Source organism: Oryctolagus cuniculus (assembly GCF_964237555.1).
Source record: "Oryctolagus cuniculus chromosome 17 unlocalized genomic scaffold, mOryCun1.1 SUPER_17_unloc_1, whole genome shotgun sequence".
Classification (NCBI taxonomy): domain Eukaryota; kingdom Metazoa; phylum Chordata; class Mammalia; order Lagomorpha; family Leporidae; genus Oryctolagus; species Oryctolagus cuniculus.
Window position 1 is genome coordinate 1,205,077 of NW_027208202.1, and position 23,070 is coordinate 1,228,146.

At 37.2% G+C, this 23,070-nt stretch overlaps 1 long non-coding RNA gene and 1 pseudogene across 4 annotated transcripts in view; one reads left to right on the forward strand and one right to left on the reverse strand.

Moving 5' to 3' along the window:
* The window catches only part of LOC138847834 (uncharacterized), a 55,945-nt gene that overhangs the window by 11,258 nt on the left and 21,617 nt on the right, over positions 1-23,070 (forward strand). The window lies entirely within an intron of this gene.
* Positions 5,656-12,728, reverse strand: LOC138847829 (protein DEK pseudogene; annotated as a pseudogene).

The window sequence follows — 23,070 nt, forward strand, 5'->3', positions numbered from 1 at the left end:
ATATTTTCAAGGAGTATTTATGCATCCTACTGCTTTTGTCCTTTATTTTTAAATGAAAACTATGGATAACAGTTATTGAAAAGATTGTGAATGGTAGAGAGGTGGTTTGTGTTTGGGGCTTTAAGCCATGGAAATAGCCTCATGAATGACTGACAGCCTCACTGTATTGAATTAAAATATGTTCCAAAATCTGTATATATGAAATACATGAAACTTGCATACCTTAAATTAAAAAAAAAAAAACCTGATTTTTCCAGAGAGCTAATTTTTTTTAGCCTGGGTTCTTTCTTCAGTGATAGGGAACTTTTAAATTGAAAGTAGTTCAATAAAAATTACACCTAAAGTAACATAATATGGCCTTGTACCTAAATACCATTATTTATAGAGTGGCTTTCAGGGCACTGACATTTTAAAAAATCTGACACCCAATTCTCTAATAATATGCTATAAGGGTTTTGATCCAAATAGTCTGGAAGATAAATATTTTTCTATTGTAGAATTTCATAGGTGGAAGATCATTGAATGATCCAGATGTAAAATCAAAATAATCTGGGGCTGGTGTTGTGTTGTACTGGGTTAAGCCAATGCATGCAATGCAGGCATTGCATATCTAAGTTCCAATTTGAGTCCTAGATTCTCTGCTTCCATTACAACTCCCTAGCAATGTGCCTGGGATGGTAGTAGGTGGTCCACGTGGTTGGGCTTCTGCTACCCATGTGGGAACCTGGGTGGAGTTCCACATTCCTGGTGTTGACCTGGGGCAGTGCTGGCCATTGTGGTCATTGGGATAGTCAACTAGTGGATGGGAGATAAAGCTTTCTCTCTCTGTCTCTACTCTCTCTCTCTCTTTCAATAAATAAAAAATTAAATTAATCCTAATCCTTAAGGACATTGTGTCCTTGATACCAGGTGAGAGACATGGCTTTTATGTTACAAAAAAAATAATAAAGTTTGTAAATGCCTATGTCAAGTGGAAGTTTTAAGAAGATTCCTATTAGGCACATCTGTGTAAGAGGAGTTTTATGGTTTCACATTTTTCTTTCTATAGTTTCAGATAATTTGAAACCCCTCATTGCCATTCATTTTCCTCATCAGTGCCTAGCTTTCTAGATACCCATAATATCTTCCTTTGCTTTATACTTTCAGTAATTTTATAAGAAAATGTCTAAGTTTAGAATGTTACAGGGTGATTTTTTAAACACATTTGCACTGCATAAGCATATATGTTCAAGTATATTTTGCACTTAAAAGCTCTAGATTTTCAGCATGTGTTCTGTTCCATTGCTTCAGCTTGCTTCTGTGTTGACACCGTTGCTGAATTATCTTCTCTATGTACAACATTTGTATCCTCTCAAATCTTTTTTAAAGGATTTATATATTTATTGGTAATTTTTTCTGTTAATAATATGTCTTTTTGTTTAATTCTGATCAACCAAACTGAATAGGATAGATGTTGATTTTAGTTTCCACACAGGGTTTGTTACATTGATTTTTTTCTCCTATGTTTTTCAAGTTTTATTGACTTTTTTCGCGTTTCACAATAAAAGTGGGTATGCACTGGCTCATGTGCATTCATGGGGACAGACAGGCACGTTTGCGTGGATTGTGTGGCTGAGAGGCACTGGTGCTGATTCTTTATGGTGATGCCCTGCTCACTGACAGACTGTGTGCTGCATGGTGCAGTGCTGTGGGGCATCCTTGCCTGTGTCTGAGGTGAATTATTAACAGCCAAAGGATGACCCGAGAAATGTGTGGGGCAGAGGCCTCAAAGCCAGAACTGTACATGTCATAAGGAGTCGCTATGTGGGCATCACAAGTGGTTCATTCTCCCGCCATAGGACAAGTGACGCAGAGGCTCAAGGGCGCCCCCGACTTCCTGTCTCCGTTTTATACTCTGTAGTGCACGACCACTAGGGGGTGTACTCTCCACAGGCACCAGAGCCACCCAGGGACAGGCTGCAGTCCCCATGGGGCTGACCTTGTTCTCCGTGCTGGGGACGCCACTTCCGGGACTGCATCATTGGATTTATCCTTGATGATGCAGTTTACCTGAACTGCTCTGGGGAGCTATCATAGCCCTAGTAGTTTACAAACCACAGAAACGGACTCACAGTGGATGTGAAAGTGGGGGTCTCAGATCATGGCCCTGGCAAGTTGGGGTGAGTCAGAGGTCTGGTTTCTGGTGTCTAGATGGACATTCCCAGAATCTTCAAGGGGATAAATGAAAAAACACACACTGGATCTGTGTTGTGAGGTTTCTGAATGCACCTGGCCACCTCACAGCCTCACCCGGTGATAACCTGGTTCCCTCTTGATCACCTGTCAACATTTAGTGCTCTGATCAGACCACAGCAGACGTTTATCTTTGTGTTCTACCTGTTGTTTGGGGTTTACTTTGCTCTTTTTCTAGTTTCCTTAGGTACAAATCAAGGTAATTGATTTGAGACAATCCTTATATGAGGGGGCTTCAAAAATTTCAGAGAACATTCAATTCTCTTTTAAATGTGTGGTGTTTTTTTTTTAGATTTTTTTTTATTTGAAAGAGTTAAATGGAAAGAGCAGAGGAAGAGAGAGAGGTCTTCCATCCGATGGTTCACTCTCCAGTTGGCCACAATGGCTGGAGCTGCATAGATCAGAATTGAGGACCCAGGGAGCTTCTTCCGGGTCTCCTTCATGTGGGCAGGGGCCCAAGGACTTGGGCCATCTTCCACTGCTTTCCCAGGCCACAGCAGTGAGCTAGACCAGAAGTGGAGCAGCAGGGACTTGAACCAACACCCATATGGCATGCCGGCACTGCAGGCGGCAGCTTTACCAGCTACACCACAGCTCTGTCCCCAAGGTGTGTTTTTATAAAGAACTTCTGAAAACCCCTTAGAGACATTTACTGCTATTTTTTTCTTTAGTGTCTCTAAAGATACATTACACAGATTCCCCTATGCTGTATTTTCATTCAGCGTTTATACCTTCTAATGTCTCTCTTTATTACCTCTTGGACTCAGTTTTACTGCAATGTGTTCTACTGAGTTGCTAAGTACTTCAGTGTTTTCCTGATACTTCAATGTGATAGTTCTTTTGGATTTGGTTGGTTTGTGGTCATAGAACATAATTTGTATACTATCACTTTCATATTAACCTGTAATTAATATTTGTTTTATGGTCTACAACATCTATTTTGGTAAATGTCCTATGGATACTTGAGAGTCCTGTATACTTTTGCAGATTTTCTTCCTACTTGTTCTACCATTTGCTTTATAAAAGGTACTGGGATATCAGATGATACTTGAAATTTTTTTTCTATTTAAAAACTAATTTTTAAAGGTGTATTTATTTATTTGAAAGTCAGAGTTACGGAGAGGAGAAGCAGAGATAGTGACAGGTCTTCCATCCAATGGTTCACTTCCCAATTGGCCGCAATGGCCTGAGCTTTGCTGATCCAAAGCCAGGAGCCAGGAGCCAGGAGCCAGGAGCCAGGAGCCAGGAGCCAGGAGCCAGGAACTTCTGGGCCTCCCACACAGGTGCAGGGGCCCAAGGACTTGGGCCATCTTCCACTGCTTTCCCAGGCCATAGCAGAGAGCTGAATCAGAAGTGGAACAGCTAGGACTAAAACCGGTGCCCATAGGGATGCTGGCGCTTCAGGCCAGAGTGTTAACCTGCTGTGCCACAGCGCCGGCCCCAAAACTCTACCTTATTTTAAAACATGCATTTTGAAACTTTATTAGATGCATAAATTTTAGGATTATTGCATTGTCTTGATTAATTGAACTTCTTGTGATTATGAAATGGCATTTTTATTGCTCATGGTAGTTTTGGTAATAAAATACACCTTGCTAAAGCTCATATTCCTCAGTTTTCATTTGTCAAATGTTAATGTGGCAAATATTTTCCATTTTTAAATGAATTTGTGTTTTTACATTTAATGTATATATCTGCTAGGGAGTATACAATTCATCTTATTTTCTCTGTACTGTCTAATCATTTGACTTTTTATTGAGATTTTAGACTACTTTCTTTTAAAATGAATATTTATATAATTCAACTTATCTGTCATAATATTGCTTTCTTTTAATTCCATATGTTGTTACACAATTCTGCTTTATTTTAGATTACTATTTTATTTATTTTTATTCATTTGAAAGATGTAGTTATGGGGCAGGGGGAAAGAGAGGGAGAGAGAGAGAGGTCTTCCATCTGCTGGTTCACTCCCTGAATGATCACAATGGCCAGAAATCAGCTGATCTGAGACCAGGAGCCAGGAACTTCTTCCAGGTCTCCCACACAGGGGCAGGAGCCCAAGCACTTGTGCCATCTTCTGCTGCTTTCCCAGGCCATTAGCAGGGAGCTGGATCAGAATTAGAGCAGACAGGACTCGAACCAATGACCATATGTGATGCCAGTGCTGCAGGTTAGGGCTTTATCTGCCTGAGCCACACTGCCAGCCCCAGTTACTATTTTATGATTTGGTTATATTTCTATTTTAGGAGGAATTATTAATTAAAATCCTTTGTTTTGATACCTTAGTAGCTGCTTTACCACTGATAACATAGATTTCAATTTATCATAGTCCAATTGGAAGTAACACCCTAGCACATTATATATAATAAAAATACAATAATTTCTCATTGTCCTGTTACACCCTTCCCTCTAGTGTAAGATTATAATTCTCATTAAACTTAGAAAAAAATTGCTATTTTTCCTTTCAGATTTTTTCCTCTCCATCTTTTGGGGCTTATATATATATATATATATTATTTTTCATTTATTTGTTTATTTTTATTTGACAGGTAGAGTTATAGACAGTGAGAGAGAGAGAAAGAAAAAGGTTTTCCTTCTGTTGGTTCACTCCCCAAATGGCCACAATGGCTGGAGCTGCACCCACCTGAAGCCAGGAGCCAGGTGCTTTTTCCCAGTCTTTCACATGGGTGCAGGGACCCAAGCACTTGGTCCATCCTCTGCTGCTTTCCCAGGCCATAGCAGAGAGCTGGATTGGAAGAGCAGCAGCTGGGACTAGAACTGGTGCCCTTATGGGATCCCGGAGCCTCAGGTGGAGGATTAACCTACTGTTCCACGGCACTTGCCCCAGGGGCTAATATTATTCACTTAAAGTTTTATCCTAGATTAGCACTGTCTCAAAGATGCACATATTTTTATGATGTGTAATATATGTTAATTTCCATCTAGTATAGTGACAATCACTGGCACTGTTATTTATATATTTATAACTGTAGGTTAGTTTTTAAAACAATTTTTATGCTTCCACTTACCTGTTTCCAGACTGATTTTTTGATGCAGTTAAGTTCCTTATAAACAGGTTCATCTTTGCCAGTCTTGTTTTATGATTTGTTATGTGGATCAGAACCATGCTTAGCCTATGAATAATTTCACACACTTAAGGCAAACAGTATTTTACACTTTATGTTCTGTGTGGGTGCAAACTGATGAAATCTTTACTCAATATATACTAAATCAATCTGTATATAAAGATAATTGAAAATGAATCTTGATGTGAATGGAATGGGAGAGGGAGTGGGAGATGGGAGGGGTGCAGGTGGGAGGGAAGTTGGGGCGGGGGAAGCCATTGTAATCCATAAACCGTACTTTGGAAATTTATATTTACTAAATAAAAGTAAAAAAAAAAAAGAACATGTAGGCCAGCGTTGTGGCTCACTAGGCTAATCCTCCACCTGCGGTGCTGGCACCAGGTTCTAGTCCCAGTTGGGGCACTGGTTCTGTCCCAGTTGCTCCTCTTCCAGTCCAGCTCTCTGCTGTGGCCCAGGAAGGCAGTGGAGGATGGCCCAGGTCCTTGGGCCCTGCACCCGCATGAGAGACCAGGAGGAAGCACCTGACTCCTGGCTTCAGATTGGCGCAGTGCACCGGCCATAACGGACATTTGGGGGGTGAACCAATGGAAGGAAGACCTTTCTCTCTGTCTCTCTCTCTCACTGTCTAACTCTGCCTGTCAAAATAAATAAAAGAACATGTAGATGTAAAGGCATTTGAGGGATAATACACAGGAAAAAGTGGGTATCTACAGTGAGAAAAAAGACACAAAATATGAACATTCTTATTTATTTTTATATTCATAGCAAAAAAAAAGAGTGGTCCATATACTGATCACCTAGAATCCTGATTGGCCAAAATTTCAAACCCCACAGCCACAAATACACAAATACACTGAATTTCTTTAATGGCAAAGATAAGCATATTATCACTTCTGCGAAATACTTTGTCAGAGATAGCCACTATCGCCTAACATTTCTGGCACCATTACCTGGTACCTTTATCATCATTATGAGGGTGGTCAAGTTTTCTGTAAATATGAACATTTTATATGGGCAAAGCAGTTAATAAGAATTATTTCATTTACTAATAAGCCAAATGTGCTTGTATATAACCCCTCTTCCCAAAGTTTTTGAAATTTTGATGTATTGATTTTGGTCTGTCCTTAATATAAAATGTATCAACAAACATTTTTGCAGAGTTAACACTAAAACTACAAATTGATGACACTTTAAAGGCAAAGCAGGAGCACAGTTTGTCCCTTTAGTGTCCTGTCACTGAATTCTTTCACTGCTGTCACACTATCTGCCTCAACACTGACATTTTATCATTTACAAGTGGAAAGAAACCTACCTGTGTGAGTTTAAAAATTGATCTTCACAAAAGAAATTAAAAACCTTATATACAACAAATTGGTCTTTAAAAATACAGAAATAACATCTGTCACTTCTGTGATGCTGACAACTTGGCAAATAGACACGTGCAGGAGAGAAGTTCCAATCTAGTCCTGGACAACTGTAGCATGTGTATTGTTACATGATGAACACACCATCACTGAAGCTTTCCCTCTGACAGAAGAGATGTGGATTCAAAATAGTTCATGTACTAAATGCTGAAATAGTCTGTGTATGAATGCCGGTTATAATAGCTTTTGTTCTACCTGATTAAAAGAATGTCTTAAGCAAGCTAATATGAAGTGCACTAGAAACCACAACTCAAGGATCTATATCCTTATATAAATCAAAATTGTACAAAATACAACTATAAAAGAAAGAAATAATTGCTGCCATGCAAGAATTTTAACTAAAAACTGAATAGAAATGCAATTTAAAATGGCAAACTCAATTTTACATTACACTCAAGATAATAAAGGGTCAGCAGGTTTGTCCTACCACAATGCTTAACAAGGATTTAGAAAAGGAAATACATTCTCTTTGCTAGTACAATGGTATAAATCAGATCTTCGAATCTATGGAAACAAGTCATCTCAGTCTCAAGAATTAATTCTTTAACAGTTGTTTTAATGAAATCTTTTCTTTCAGTTAACTCATAAGCAGGATAATTTTCCTATACCTCTTTACAAATCTGCTTCATTGTGACTTCCTCCAAGTTAGATTTGGCCAATAATTTCTTTACTGTTTCCTTTAACTCTTCTTCTGTAGGTGGTTTCTTCAATTTTTTTAATTAAAGGTTCATCATCTGAACTATCCTCAGATTCACTTTCTTCCTTGAACTGTCTTGATTCTTCTTGGCGGTGCTGCTGTCTGTTTTCTTAACATTAGCACTTTTTACAGACATTTTACTTTTGCAGTAGCTTTCTGTTTAGGTTTTTCTCTATTAGAAGTCTTTTTTGATGGCTCCTCTTCACTTTCTTTACCTTCATCCTCTGAAGACTCTTGTTTTTCTTTTCATCATCACTACTAGACTCATCTAACAGAATTTCAGGATATTAGGTTTGCTTCGCCTTCCTTGTTGTTCCAGAGCTGTTGCGCACCTTCTTCCTGCCTTTGCTAGAAGTCTTTCTAGAATTTGGCAATGGTTTGCCAGAAGGCTTTGGATGCAATAAGAAATTCAAGATCCTCTTCACTCGTTCACTATTTACACCTGACCTCTCCTAATCAAGAACCACGCAGATGCTCTTTAATACGGCATTTCTAAACTTTTTCAACATTTCTTCCTTCTTTTTATACTGAATACTTTCATTTTCAAGTGGAAAACCTCTGAACTGACCCACATTCTTCTTCAATGAGGACACTGTGTCTGGTCTATTGTAAAGCAGTTTTTGTAGATTTCTAATTTTATCTGCTTTTTTCTTACTCAGAAACAAATACATCCTTTCAGTTTCACAAAGTGCCTGCCCCGTCCTTGTGCAACTGTAAATGGCTCCCTTTGTAAGGAAGAGACTTGCACTGTCAACCTCTCTACTTTGTTTTTTTCCCTCTTGCCTTCCACCGTGAGACTCTTTCTCCTCCCCTTCATCCTCCTCTTCATCATCTTTCTCCTCCTCCTCTTCACTCTCCTCTCTTGGGCGGGCATGTCGGGTTCCTTCTCTGATGCAGTGTTGGGCGGTGGTGTCCTCTCCCGCCGCAGTGGGGGTCGACGAAGAAACTGAGGACCGCGGGTCCTGGCCGCCTGAGGTACAGGAGGCTCCGGGGGCTCCGAGGCCCCAGTGAGAAGGCGTGCGGGCCATGGTCTGGCCGTGAGGCTCGCGCTCCCGGAATCAACAAGTCCTGGTTCTTCCTCATTCCTGCCTTTTCCTCCCCCCTATTCTGCCCTGTGATATGGGACTGCCTTTGTGTTCCCAGATGCTCGGCTTCATCACATCTGCTCAGGGAGTCGGGCAGACACTGCCCCAGTTCCTTCTCCTGTGATTTGGTCTAGAATCTCTCTCTAGAAGGAGCTGTGGAGTGTGTGAGGCCTACTTCATTTCTTTTCTGGCTTTCCGGTATTGGCTTCATTTCTCGAGGCCCATTATTATGAACATTGTGCATAATGCAGATATTTTTTATTGTTTCATGTAGGAAGATAAACAGCCCTTACTTTATCTTGGTCACAAGCAAACTGCATTTGAGCTTCAGCATGTGTTGTAGATTGGCCAAGATAATCTTCTCCCTTTTTTTAACTGCTTTGTGCCTATCTTTTATTTTTCAGTCTACTTATCCTACCTTCACGAAAATCTCCCCTGGTTCTAGTGCAGATTGAATTCTCCGATGTGATCATATTAAACTCTGTTATCTTAATAAATCTACATAAATTTAGAGTTGTAATTTTAGTTTCATTTCTTCTTCACTAGATTCTAACCTGAATAAGAACAGCAATTTTGTCTGTTTTATCTTCAGAGCCCAGTATAATATCTTACATAGTGTGGATTCTCAATATATTTCAAAATATATTTATAGTCTCAGTATATATTTGTACAGTTAATGGGAAAATTAACATCTCTTTATATAAAAGTATTCATTTATGTTTCTCTTATCTTCATACTGATAGCAGATTCTTTCATATCGATAATCCAAACTGTACTTTTTTGATATTAAAGATTACCATAATTTGCTTAAGAATTGCTATGGACTCTTTATATGGAAAATAAAGTGTACAAAAAATGGAGTTGGAGGGCTGGTGCCATGGCTCACTTGGTTAATCCTCTGCCTGTGGTGCCGGCATCCCATATGGATACCAGGTTCTAGTCCCAGTTGCTCCTCTTCCAGTCCAGCTCTCTGCTGTGGCCCAGGAGGGCAGTGGAGGATGGCCCAAGTGCTTGATAGGCACATTAATAAAGTGACAAGTATATGTAATGGATTTTTGAAAAAAATATTGTTCAATTCAGTTACATGAAAATTGAAAATTAAAAAAAAATTATAAAAGAACAATGAAAAAAGAAAGATACCATATCTGGAGCTACACTTTTGAAATTCATAATTAAGTGTAAACTTAAAATACCATGAAGCTCAAGAAAAGGCAAAAATATGTTACCAGAGGAGGGAACGGAATTTGTTGGATTAAGCTGGTTCTAAGAAATGGTAAATAGGGAAGTTACTAGGAGACAGTGAACAACCCAACCAAGATAATGTGATGTTCACAGTACTAGGACTGGCCTGTATAAGATATCAACAATATATAAAGGTGATAATCACAGTTCAAATGAAATAAAAGGCATGTACACCTCATAATATAAATTATATTACATGACTGCTAATAGTATTTAGCATTATAATACAGGAGCCACAATAGATTTCCAGGGCATATAATTTTTTCATCATTATTATTCCAAATATTCCAAAACATTTACAAATTACAATTAAAAAATGAAGATATAAATCATAGGTCATCCAAATAACCAGGATAATTTTAATGTGAAGACATTTTTAGGTATTTATTTACCTAATATTCACAATGCAAAACTAACTATTTAGTCACTTAGAACACCAAAAGTACTGACCAAATATCACCTGGGAATGGAGAATGAGTAAAGTGGCATGAGACAGTTCTGAAAAAGAGTATGTGAATACTTCAATAAAGCTTAGGGAATTTTCATTGATTTCATGATGTCACAATGAAACCTACAAGCAGGATGATCTCAGCTTCTCTGGTAGGTAGGCTGACTGGAGGATAAAATTGATATTCTCAAGTAAAAGAACATCTAAACCAAATAATGGTATACACATGTTACCATATAAGTTATACATTGATTACTGGAAGTAGCACAAAGCAGTAAGTTGAAGAGCAAAAATATAGTGGCAAGCAGATGTGAGGTAACTTGGTGAACTAAAAGGGCTAACAATTACTTTAAATTTGAGAAAATAATAAATTTCAGAAAATCAAGGATATTTAATGACATTTACTATTAAAATCATAACTGAAATGCATCAGCATCTAAATCTATACTTTCTAAAATATCAATAATCATAGATTTATTTACAGTGTTCTAGACCACCAGAAAAGTTAAAATCTATATCACCTCAAAAGATAGATTTACTATATTGGTAAAAGGCATTTTTCATGGAGGAGGGTGGGTACATATAGAACAGGCCAAGAACCCTTAGCAAAATTTTTGGTTTTGTTCATCCCACAACAAAAAAAAACAAGCAAGATGGACTAAGTTTCTCAGTGCTAGGATTGTCTTACCTAGGTTAATTATGATATATGCTGTTGGTAGAGGTAAATTCCAATACAGATAATATAATTTATATTTTGATTACCAGAATTAGTACTGAGTAATATTATATGAGCAATCTTCTAATGACAATAACATGCTCATGCATCTGGTGAATATGAGTTCATTATAATTACATTAAAATGATAACTAAAAGCTTAATGAACATAAATCAGGGAAAGACAACCCCTTTATCCAAAACATCATGAATGATTATATATCCAAGTGGTAGCAGTAAATTCAGAGATGAACAAATATACAAAAGACAGACAGTGCTTATAAATGATATTGCGTTTCCATAAATAGATCTTATTTCTTGGTAGGAGCAATAATGATATGAAAAGCAGATATAAAAAAGGGGGATGGGGCTGGCACCATGAGGCAGTGGGTTAAAGCCCCAGCCTGAAGGGCTGGCATCCCATATGGGTGCCGGTTCATGTCCTGGCTGCTCCTCTTCTGATCCAGCTCTTTGCTATGGCTTGGGAAAGCAGCAGTAGATGACCCAAGTCCTTGGGACCCTGCACCCACGTGGGAGACTTGGAAGAAGCTCCTGGCTCCTGGCTCCTTTCTTCAGATCAACTCAGCTCTGTCCATTGCAGTCATTTGGGGAGTGAACCAGCAGAATGGAAGACATCTCTCTCTTTCTCCCTCTCTCTCTCTCTCTCTCTCCCCCCTCTCTCTCTGGCACTCTATCTCTCTCTCTCTCTGTAACTCTGTCTTTCAAATAAATATAAATCTTTTAAAAAAGTGGGGGGACTTGGTGAAAAATACTTCATTACAATGACAAAAAAGAAAAGAAGAGCATATTTTTAAGGATTTATTTTATTTATTTGAAAGAGTTACAGAGAGAGAGGTAGAACCAGAGAGAGGTCTGGAAAGGTCTACCACATGGGTGCAGGGGCCCAAAGACCTGGGCCATCTTCTACTGCTTTCCCAGGTCATAGCAGAGAGCTGGATCAGAAGTGGAGCAGCTGAGACTTGACCCGGGTACCATATGGGATGCCAGTGTTGCAGGCTGGTGCTTTAACCCATTGCTCCATAGCACTGGCTCCTGTATGTATTTAAAATAAAGATCATGACAATAATTGGGAAAAGTGTCAAGGAAGGCAATTATATCTAGAGATATTCTTTATTTTTCAATATTTAGTTATTTACTTTGAAAGAGTTACAGAGAAGTAGAGAAAGAGAATTTCTATCTGCTTGTTAAGCCCCTAGATGGACACAATGGCCAGCACTGGTTCCAGCCAATTCCAGGAACTTCTTCCAGATCTCTCACATGGGTGGCAGGGGCCCAGAGAGCTGGACCATCATCTTGTGCTTTCCCGGGCCAATTGTAGGAAGCTATATCAGGAGTGGACCACTTGGGACATGAACTGGTGCCCATAAGGGATGCCAGTGCTGCAGTTTGCAGCTTTACTTGCTATGCCCAAACAATAACACCTACAGATACTCTTTAAAATGTAATAACAGAAGGTACTGTTACATAGAACTCAGGAATAGACAAAACATACATAACCTATAATGAGAACATTGTTCCATTAGACTATGCTGGTTCTGGTTCTGAAAAATGTGTGTAATTCAGTGGCTAGGAGAGACTGTCAGTGGTCTCACAATTAAAATGTGAGCAAGATGTCCTGAGGTGCACAGTGGGAGGAGTGGCTGACAGAATATAGATGATGTACACATCTGTTGGAAATGAATTCAAAGATAAACAAAATTACAAAAGGGGTGCATTTGTTAATATATATTGTTTATTGTAAGTAAAAACTCAATTTATAGGTGGAAGAATTGAGAAACTGACAACAGTTATAATGACTATTTGCTAAAAATTTTAATTATATTCACATCAAAATTCAAAGGAAAACAGAAATGAATGAAACATAAAGTGAAATTTTGCAGGATATCCAATGAATCTTGGAGGAAACATACTTCTAAGCAGCACTACATTACTGAGTTCAAAGCACTAGGATAATTTTTAGATTTTCAGAACTAAAGAAAAATTTTAAAAATACCACCTAGAATGTGAAAGTGATTATACTGGACAAGATTTTAAAAACTGGGTACATAAAATTGTTAAGGAAACAGAAATTTTCATTTTGTTGATGATATCATATTGTTGTAATTTGCTTTCACTATGGTATTGATGATTCATATGGGTGATAATAGTAAATTAAAACAAAATGAACACAGCTGTTCTCTGCTGTGGCCCAGGAGTGCAGTGGAGGATGGCCCAAGTCCTTGGGCCCTGCACCAGCATGGGAGACCAGGAGGAAGCACCTGGCTCCTGGCTTCGGATCGGTGCAGCACACCGGCTGCAATGCGCTGGCCTTAGCGGCCACTTGGGGGGTGAACCAACAGAAAAAGGAAGACCGTTCTCTCTGTCTCTCTCTGTCTAACTCTGCCTGGCAAAAAAAAAAAAAAAAATACAGCTGTTACAAATTATATGCTAATTACTGGAAGTAGTACTGAGCAATGGTAGAGTAAGAGCCAATAAAAGCAATTTGTTAAACAATGTTCCATTACAATTGAATAATAATTAGATAATTACAAAAAGGCTAAAGTAGTTAAATCAAGTAAACATCAGTGCACTTAGCAGGATAATATTTTAAAAAATATGTGCACCAACAACTGTACTTGCTGATTTCACAACATAAGGTAAAGAACACATCATTTGAAAGGGAGGAGGGTTGGGACTGGTGCATGGCATAGAAAGTGAAGCTTATGCATGCAGCACAAACATTCCATATGGGTACTTGTTCAAGTCCTGACTACTCCACTTCCAATACAGCTCCCTGCTAATGGCCTGGGAAAGCAGGAAAGGATGGCCCAAGTGTTTAGGCCCCTGCACCCATGTGGCAGACCTGAAAGAAGCTCATGGCTCCTGACTTTGGACTGGTCCAGCTCCTACAGTTGCAGACATAGGAAAAGTAAACCAGTGGATGGAAGATTCTCTCTCTCTCAACTCTGCCTTTCAAATAAATAAATAAATCTTTAAAAAGAGAAAAAGTTGAGGGTTGCATTGATCTGAGAAATTGTATACAGTGTAGGTGTCCCAATTCAGTGGGGGTAAGCCACTATCTACAATGACTACATCCCATATCAGAGTGACCATTTGAGTCCTAGCTACACAGCTTTAGATACAGGTCATTTCTAATGTTCCTGGGAGGGAGCAGATGTTACCTAAAGTTCTTGAGTGCTTGCCACCACCCACATGGGAGGCTTCTTGAATTAATTTCATGGCAACTGGGTTGGGTCTTGTCCAGCCCTGGATGGTGCAGCAATCTGGGGATAAACCATTAGATGGAATATCTGTGTCTCTCACTTTTCTCTCACTCTCTCTGTATCTTTCTCCACCTCCTTGTATCACTCTCTAAGTTTTAAAAAATAATAAAAATAATCATGAATATGTACATTGTCAGGAGAATGTACATAAATATCATCGAGTTTGGATATCACAAGGATTGTTCATCCAAGATGGTCAGAGCTTCACTATGCTAGTATTGATAGACATTAGAATATTGATAAGACATGGCAATAGTATTATTTTGAATGACAAAAATAAAATGGTAATGTTATAACAAAATATTTTGAAAACTGTAAATTGTAAGTGAAATGGTAACAATAGTAGTGATAAGTAGTTATAAAGGAAAATCTAATATGTATAAAACTTTTAAAAAAGTATTTAAACATAATATTGAAAAATGAAAGAAATTAAATCCAGAGAAGATCATGCACTCAACAGAAGATTCTTAAACATAGTTAAAATATCTAGATACAGTTCATGAATACTTTCAAACAAAATGGTCAGTTTAGCATACGATTAAAATAGAGTGTAAAAATTATATGAGTTTCATAGGATTAATCACTACTCCAGAACTAGACATCTTTGAGCAACTGTGTTTGTGAACAATACCAGGACAAACTACAGAATTTTCATTGAGTTCATTATCTCCCACTGGAAAAAAACAATATTTCTCTATTCTGACTTTCAAATAAATAGATGAATCTTAAAAAGAAGTGGGAATCTGATGGCAAATACATTGATGTTAGAACATTCAGAGACACTATATACATGAAGGAGTCCAAGACAACTTAGACATTTTTCAGAGGGCTAATAATGTTACAGTGAAAAAGTCAATGAAGACATCTACAGATTCTTGATGCTGGATCAAGATACACCAAGAAAATGAAATTACATGTGGGTAATATCATTGAATTCAAAGACAATAATGTATGTAATTGTTATGATAAAAATGATATTGTCATAACCATGAGTGAATAAAGTATTTTGGAAGGAACAATGAATTCCAATAAAATATGATCAAATCATATAAAAATTTGCAGGAAATAAAATCCAGAACAGGTCTTGTCCCTTCCAGAGTGATCTTAAAGGAACAACATGAGCACCGAGAACTAGGCTATTGAAAATTTCAACATCAATAAGAATGTAGTCCCATAAAAAATCCATAAAGTGTGAAAAACATCCTTGAAACAGTCAAAGAGTTTGGCCTTAGATGTCTCTGAGAAGTTTTGAAGATAAAAATTGCTTATTTTCTTCCAGAATTTTGAGTGAATTGACAGAAAAATGAAAAACCTAGCAAACATGGTCACATGTTCACTATGCTAGCATTGGTAAATGTTATGATTTGATGATGTAATTGGGCAATACAAATAGAAAGTAAAGATTAAAAACTTTTTGCTTATTAGTATATAAATTACGCTGTCATTACTGAGGGTAGAACTGTTATTTTATAATAATACAGTGATAAGCACGTATTTGTTGAAAAAGTTCATTCAATTACATTTAAAGTGCAAAATAAGGAGAAAAAGTGAATGGAAATAAAGCAAAGATCTTGGAAATTACCAGGAATATCATCAAGAAAGATATTTGTATTTACAGATACACTTTGAAAATTCAAAATGACAGTCAACTTATAATCCTATAGAATTCCAGCCAAATTAAAATAATATATCCCTTGGGAACTGAGAAATATTGAATGGGTTAAGATGACTCTAAGAATCTGGGGACATGAAATAGTTGCAAAGACACTTTAGATTATTTTCATCAAGTCCATGTCACAAATGCAAAGCCACGTAAGGCCTGGGATTAATAATAGCAGGACTAATTCACAGTAGGATATTAATGATAAAAATGGATCACACAAGTGCATTAAAACAATGATAACTAAAACATTGCATATTTGATAATATATACTATGTTTTGGTAATCATAATGGACTGATTATATAGGTTATATATATATATATATATAAATTGCCTGATAATATAGGTTAAATAATAGTGTGATCAGCAGATGTAAAGATATTTGTTGAATAAGAGTCCAATAAATTATTTTATTCCCAGAAAATTTTTAAAATCATGGATTGTTCTAAACTTAAGTTTTTGTGGAACTTATTAAACCAACAATAAAAGGTAACCATGATTATCTATAGTTCCATGTACTCGGATTGGCTTATACTACATACACATCATTGATGTATACATATTATAGAAATGAAACAGTAATCTTTCTACTTTTTATTTGTTGAAAATTATGATAGTGGTACATTACACTTGTAATTATATAGTAAATCGAGAGTATGTTATTGCAAAAGTTAAAGAAAAAAGAATTAAAGAAAGAGGGGATTAAGGGAGGGAGGCTGGAAGTATGGTTGTCTTCTTAGAACTGTATCTATGAAATACATTAAATCTATTTTCTTATATTAATATAACAGATAAAAATTAAAAAGGAATGCACATGTCAGTACATAACCTATGTTCTGATGACTGGAAACAACAGTAAGCAACAATGTAGGAGCAATAATACCATGACAAACACAAGAGAATTGGGTGAAGCAGTATGTATTAGATGTACACAAAACCAGAAATAACTGAAAAAATCAACAATAAGTAAAGAAAATATCATGCCAGTTACCAAAAAAATCTCTTAAATGAAAGACACTGGCATCTACAGCTATACTGTAAAAATATCAACAGGGTACAGTGAGTTAAAGCCCCAGCCTGCAGTGCCAGCATCCCATATGGGCACTGGTTGAAGTCCCAACTAATCCATTTCTGATCTAGCTCTCTGCTATGGTCTGGGAAAGCAGAAGAGGATGGCCCAAGTCCTTGGGCCCCCTGCACCCATGTGGCAGACCTGGAAGTAGCTCCTGGCTCAGCTCTGGTCATTGTGACCATTTGAGGATTGAGCCAGAGGATGGAAGACCTCTCTCTCTGTCTCTAACCTCTCGGTAACTCTGTCTTTCTTATAAATAAAATAAAGCTTAAAAAACAATAAAAAATAAAAGGTTTATTTAGACTCATATAACCCACCGGAAAAAGGCAAAAGTATATCACCTCAAAAAGGAGAATGATAATATGTGCCCAAAACCCTTCTGATTAATTTTATACATAAAAGTGGAAAAGAAAATTAACAAGATTTTGTGTATGTTGATAATCTTGCCATATAGAGCCAAGCAAAATCACAGCAGGTGTAGTTCTAAGATTGACTTTTGTTTGGTTAATAATTTTATATATATATATACACATATAAATATATGTATATATATTATTTATTCAACATCAGAAAAGGATATTTCAGAGTTCCATAATAATCCAGTTCCTTGTCATTAAAGCAATGTGGAGTGAACAACCACATTGTAGCACACACTCTGTCTCTCTGTGTCCCCCTCTCTGCTAACCTCTAAAATTAAAGGAACTATCAACTAAATATAATTCTGAGATCCAAGTTCACATCAAGATCCTGATACTTACCAACATAATTGCCAGTACATGTACCAGTATCTAGATCCACGTTAGATAATTTGAATAGCTGAAAAACTAGAATAATCAAGTAATAATCCAGAGCTCTATAAATACCAGAATCATATATCTATATACATACACATGTGGAGAATTGTTACCATTGACTAAGATGGCTCAGAGGCACTGTGAATCTGAAGGTTTCCAGGACAGCTCATAGAATATTGGAGCTGATGATGCTCTCACAATGAAAGTGTATGTTATCATGCCCACAGGTTCACAGGGCTGGAATTGGTCTAGACTAGAATATTTTGAAAAAAAAAAAGTGAGCTCAATGATTTCAAAGACCAAACTCTTACATTTCAAAATTGAAATGGTATTTCAGTATACATGAATGTCCATAAGGCCAAAATGCAATCTCCTAATGAGAGAGATGAAATTGGCCATAGACTGTGCTCAGATACTGTGACCATGATATTTGATTGGACACCTTCTGAATTTAGAGAATTGGTGGCCTAAAACTGATAAGGAAAACTAAGGTAGTCTGAAGTTTTCTGTGCAAGAACTGACATAAATTAGTTTACTGACAATTTACTCAGGTAGTAGTAACAAATTCAAATATAATTGAAAAATAGACAAATGTACTTTCAACACACATTGTATTTTGATGATTGTGTATATCAATGGAAATTTCAGTAGAAGAAGAAATAGAATCACAAAGAGATGTAAAGGTTATAGATAGTCTTTATTTTTTTAATTGATATCATCTTTTTTATTCTTTTTTTTAACTTTTATTTAATGAATATAAATTTCCAAAGTACAGCTTATGGATTACAATGGCTTCCCCCCCATAACTTCCCTCCCCCTCGCAACCCTCCCCTTTCCCTCTCCCTCCCCCCTTCCATTCACATCAAGATTCATTTTCAATTCTCTTTATATACAGAAGATCAGTTTAGCCTATATTAAGTAAAGATTTCAACAGTTTGCACCCACATAGAAACACAAAGTGAAAAATACTGTTTGAGTACTAGTTATAGCATTAAATCACAATGTACAGCACATTAAGGACAGAGATCCCACATGAGGTGTAAGTGCACAGTGACTCCTGTTGTTGACTTAACAAATTGACACTCTTGTTTATGGCCTCAGTAATCACCCTAGGCTCTTGTCATGAGTTGCCAAGGCTATGGAAGTCTTTTGAGTTCACCAACTCTAATCATATTTAGACAGGGTTGTAGTCAAAGTGGAAGTTCTCTCCTCCCTTCAGAGAAAGGTACCTCCTTCTTTGATGACCTGTTCTTTTCACTGGGATCTCACTCGTGGAGATATTTCATTTAGGTGTTTTTTTTTTTTTTTTTTTTTGCCAGAGTGTCTTGGCTTTCCATGCCTGTAATACTCTCATGGGCTTTTCAGCCAGATCCACATGCCTTAAGGGCTGATTCTGAGGCCAGAGTGCTGTTTAGGACATCTGTCATTCTATGGGTCTGCTGTGTATCTTGCTTCTCATGTTGGATCGTTCTCTCCCTTTTTGATTCTATCAGCTAGTATTTGCAGACACTAGTCTTGTTTATGTGCTCCCTTTGGCTCTTAGTTCTATCATTATGATCAATTGTGAACAGAAATTGATCACCAGGACTAGTGAGATGGCATTGGTACATGCCACCTTGATGGGATTGAATTGGAATCCCCTGGTATGTTTCTAACTCTACCGTTTGTGGCAAGTCAGGTTGAGCATGTCCCAAATTGCACATCTCTTCCCTCTCTTATTCCCACTCTTATATTGTTTCAACACTTGAGAATAACTGTGTATTGATTACAGTATTCAACCAAAAGTATTAAGTAGAACAAACAAACAAAAATACTAAGAGGGATAACGTATTAAGTTGTTCATCAACAGTCAGGGCAAGGGCTGATCAAGTCACTCTGCCACCTACATGGGAATCGCAGATAAGGTTCCTGGCTCCTCCACTCCTGGTTCCTGGATCCTAGTTTTGACCTAGACCAGCCTGGTCATTGTGGCCATCTGGGGACTGAATCAGCAGATGGAAAACCTCTCTCTGTAATTCTTGCTTTCAAATAAATAACAACAAACATTTAAAAAAATAAAAACACATAAAAACGCTCACCATAATTGGTCATCCGTGAAATGCAAATTAAAACCTCAGTGAGATACCTAGTCACACCCAACAGAATGGATTATATATTTTTAATAATTTATTTTATTAATATAAAAAGAACAGATGCCATATAGTTAAAACATACAATTCTAAGAATATGATCAGTATTTAGACAGGGCCATAAGCAAAGTGGAGGTTCCCAGGGCTGGTCTAGGTCAAAACTAGGAGCCAGGAGCCAGGAGCCAGGAACCTTATCTGGGATTCCCATGTAGGTGGCAGAGTGAAAGGACTTGGACTTATTTTAGCTGCTTTTCCCAAGCCATTAGTAGGGAGCTGCATTGGAAGTGGAGCAGCCAGGTCATGAATTGGTGCTCATATGAGATGCTCCATTACTGGCAAGTAATGACCTGCTATGTCACAATGCTGGCCCCTCTTGTGCTCTTATTTATATGTGTTCTTTTATGAAGTGTGTTCAAATAATTTTTCTTTTTTATTGGTTTGTTTTATTGTTGAGTTATAAACATCTGTATATAAGTTGTATGAAAATGTATGCATTACAAATTTCTACTCTGTGTGACTTGTCTGTTTTTTCCTAAAAAATATTTATTATGTTGTGCTCAACATTAGATGATATGTAAAATGCAACTGAGAAAGGGATATCAAAGAACTGTGCTTTCTCTTTGAATCAAACATGAGTAATAATAAGATGGTAAATTCTAAGTAGAGAAGTGTTTGGTTCATTGTGTTTTTTATATATTTTCCTCTCTTTCAATTTCCTGTAATAAACTTCATATCTATTCCCTTGTATACTATAGTTCAATTAACACAAAACATTAGGCAGTCTTTAAAAATTTTTCTATTAACTATAAAGAATATACTCAATTAAGAATTCTTTATCATTTTATTTTAGAAGAAAAGCATCAAATATTCAGGAAACTTTATTGTGAAATCAAATAGACATAGTTTTCATTTACCCACACATGAATATAAAATGCACTCAATTGGTAAATCACAGAGATGACAAAGGGAAAACAATTTTCATCTGAAATATTTCCTGGCTCTTGCTACAGCAATTCAGCAGTAATAGTTATCAAGACAATGTACATTAAGAAAACAAAAAACTCAAAGCTAATTATCTATAGTAAACCAAAAGAAATTTTGAAATGGAATGATTTGATTCAAAGAAAAAGCACCTTCTATGAATTTAGCAAAATAACTTTGATTTTAAATGGAACAATAAAATAGAATTAGTTAACCATGACTTGTTTCAAAGAGGAAACAAATACAGGAATTGATTTACTGGGTGAGAAAGTAACATAACAATTCAATTAAAAATCTGATCTAATATCAGCTGATTCCTTTCTGACTCCAGGATAGTTAATGCCTATATATCCTTAACCACTGCAGTTTTCTCTTCTCCTTTCCTTCATATTTGAGGTTATGAGTTTTGCACTTTGTATAGACTAGGTAGGAAATTTTCCTTCTGTTCCTCTTAAAATAGCTTATTTAAAAAGATAACCTGAGGCAATTAACAAAGCAAACATAAGCAGTTTTTATCCAATCCATTAACACTTAGACACTGCTCACACTTTTGTAACCAAATTATGGTTAAGTGCATAAGTAGCCAATATATTCAATTTTCAACAGTAATAAAAATCTCAACAATGTGCCTTATGGCACACTCTTTTAATTGATTTGACAGGTAGAGTTATAGACAGAGAGAGAGAGAGAGAGAGAGGTCTTCCTTCCATTGGTTCACCACCAAGTGGCCACAATGGCCAGTGCTGCACCAGTCCGAAGCCAGGAGCCAGATGCTTCTTCCTGTTCTCCTATGGGGGTGCAGGGGCCCAAGCACTTGGGCCATCCTCCACTGCCCTCCAGGGCCACAGCAGACAGTTAGACTGGATGAGGAGCTACAGGGACTGGAACCCAGTGCCCATATGCGATGCCGGCACCACAGGCGAGGATTAACCAAGTGAGCCATGGCATTGGCCTCCCGGCACACTCTTAACATTAGTAAAAATAAAATTTCAGCAATCATAACCTATAAAATCAAACAATAAGGGGAAGAGTAAAGATTGACCCTGATCGATAAATCAATTTAATTCCAGATGCCATCCTAGTTTGATGTACCTGGTGTTCTAAGAGTATTTCAATCACAGATCTAGAAAACCCATTTCCTTTTATTATTATTATTATTTTATTTGACAAAGTTAGACCATGAGAGAGAGAGAGAGAGAGAGACAGAGAGAAAGGCCTTACTTCCATTGGTTCACCCCCCAAATGGCTGTTACGGCCGGAGCTCTGCTGATCTGAAGCCAGGAGCCAGGCGCTTCGTCCTGGTCTCCCATGCAGGTGCAGGGCCCCACTGCCCTCCTGGGCCACAGCAGGGAGCTGGACTGGAAGAGGAGCAATCTGGACTAGAATCTGGCACCTATAAGGGATGCCAGTGCCACAGGCAGAGAATTAACCGAGTGAGCCACAGCGCCAGTCCCATAGAAAAGCCTTCTCCAAACTAAGTGTAAAATTTTACATTGTTTTGGTATTAAACATGCTATTAACATGCTGTCTTTAGCACATTGGATTGAACAGTATATTCTGATTAGGCTGCCATTTTTGATGCTATTTTTCTTTAAAGTTTTGTCTAGCATAGTAAATTATTTTGAGACATTAAAATAATTCTGCTGAAAATAATGTAATATAACAAAACTTCTCTGACCTTGCTCCACTGTGATAGATTTTAGTGAAACTGCAGTGACCAAGTTACAAAATGTTCAACCAAGTTGTTTTTATGAGAATTATGTTCGCATATTCACTCATGCAAAAATTCAAGATAGTGTAATAGAAACACTAGTTAAACATTGTGGCTGTATGCATCTCCCTTTATACTATGCATTTAGAAACTGGTAAAAAATCTTAGGTACTAGCAGTTGTGGCAAAACTAGGCAAACTTTGTAGTTGAACCATTGAAAAAGCCCTTATTACAAGATAGTTACATGCCTTTTCAGGAGTGTGCTTTTAATTAAAGAGATTAATAAAGTGAATAGCTGTTTAAAAATCCAGAAAAGCCCAAATTTTACATTGTGGCTAATTGCATTTATACATCAGGGTTAATGATATCTAGTCCCTGTCTGCATAGATTTAATCTAATTATCCATACTGCATATTGCTTTAATAGCCACGTTAAAAAAAACTACTCTTTACTAAGTAGGGTCAGTTATTGTAACTTAAAAATTATTTTTTAGAGGCTGGTGCTGTCGC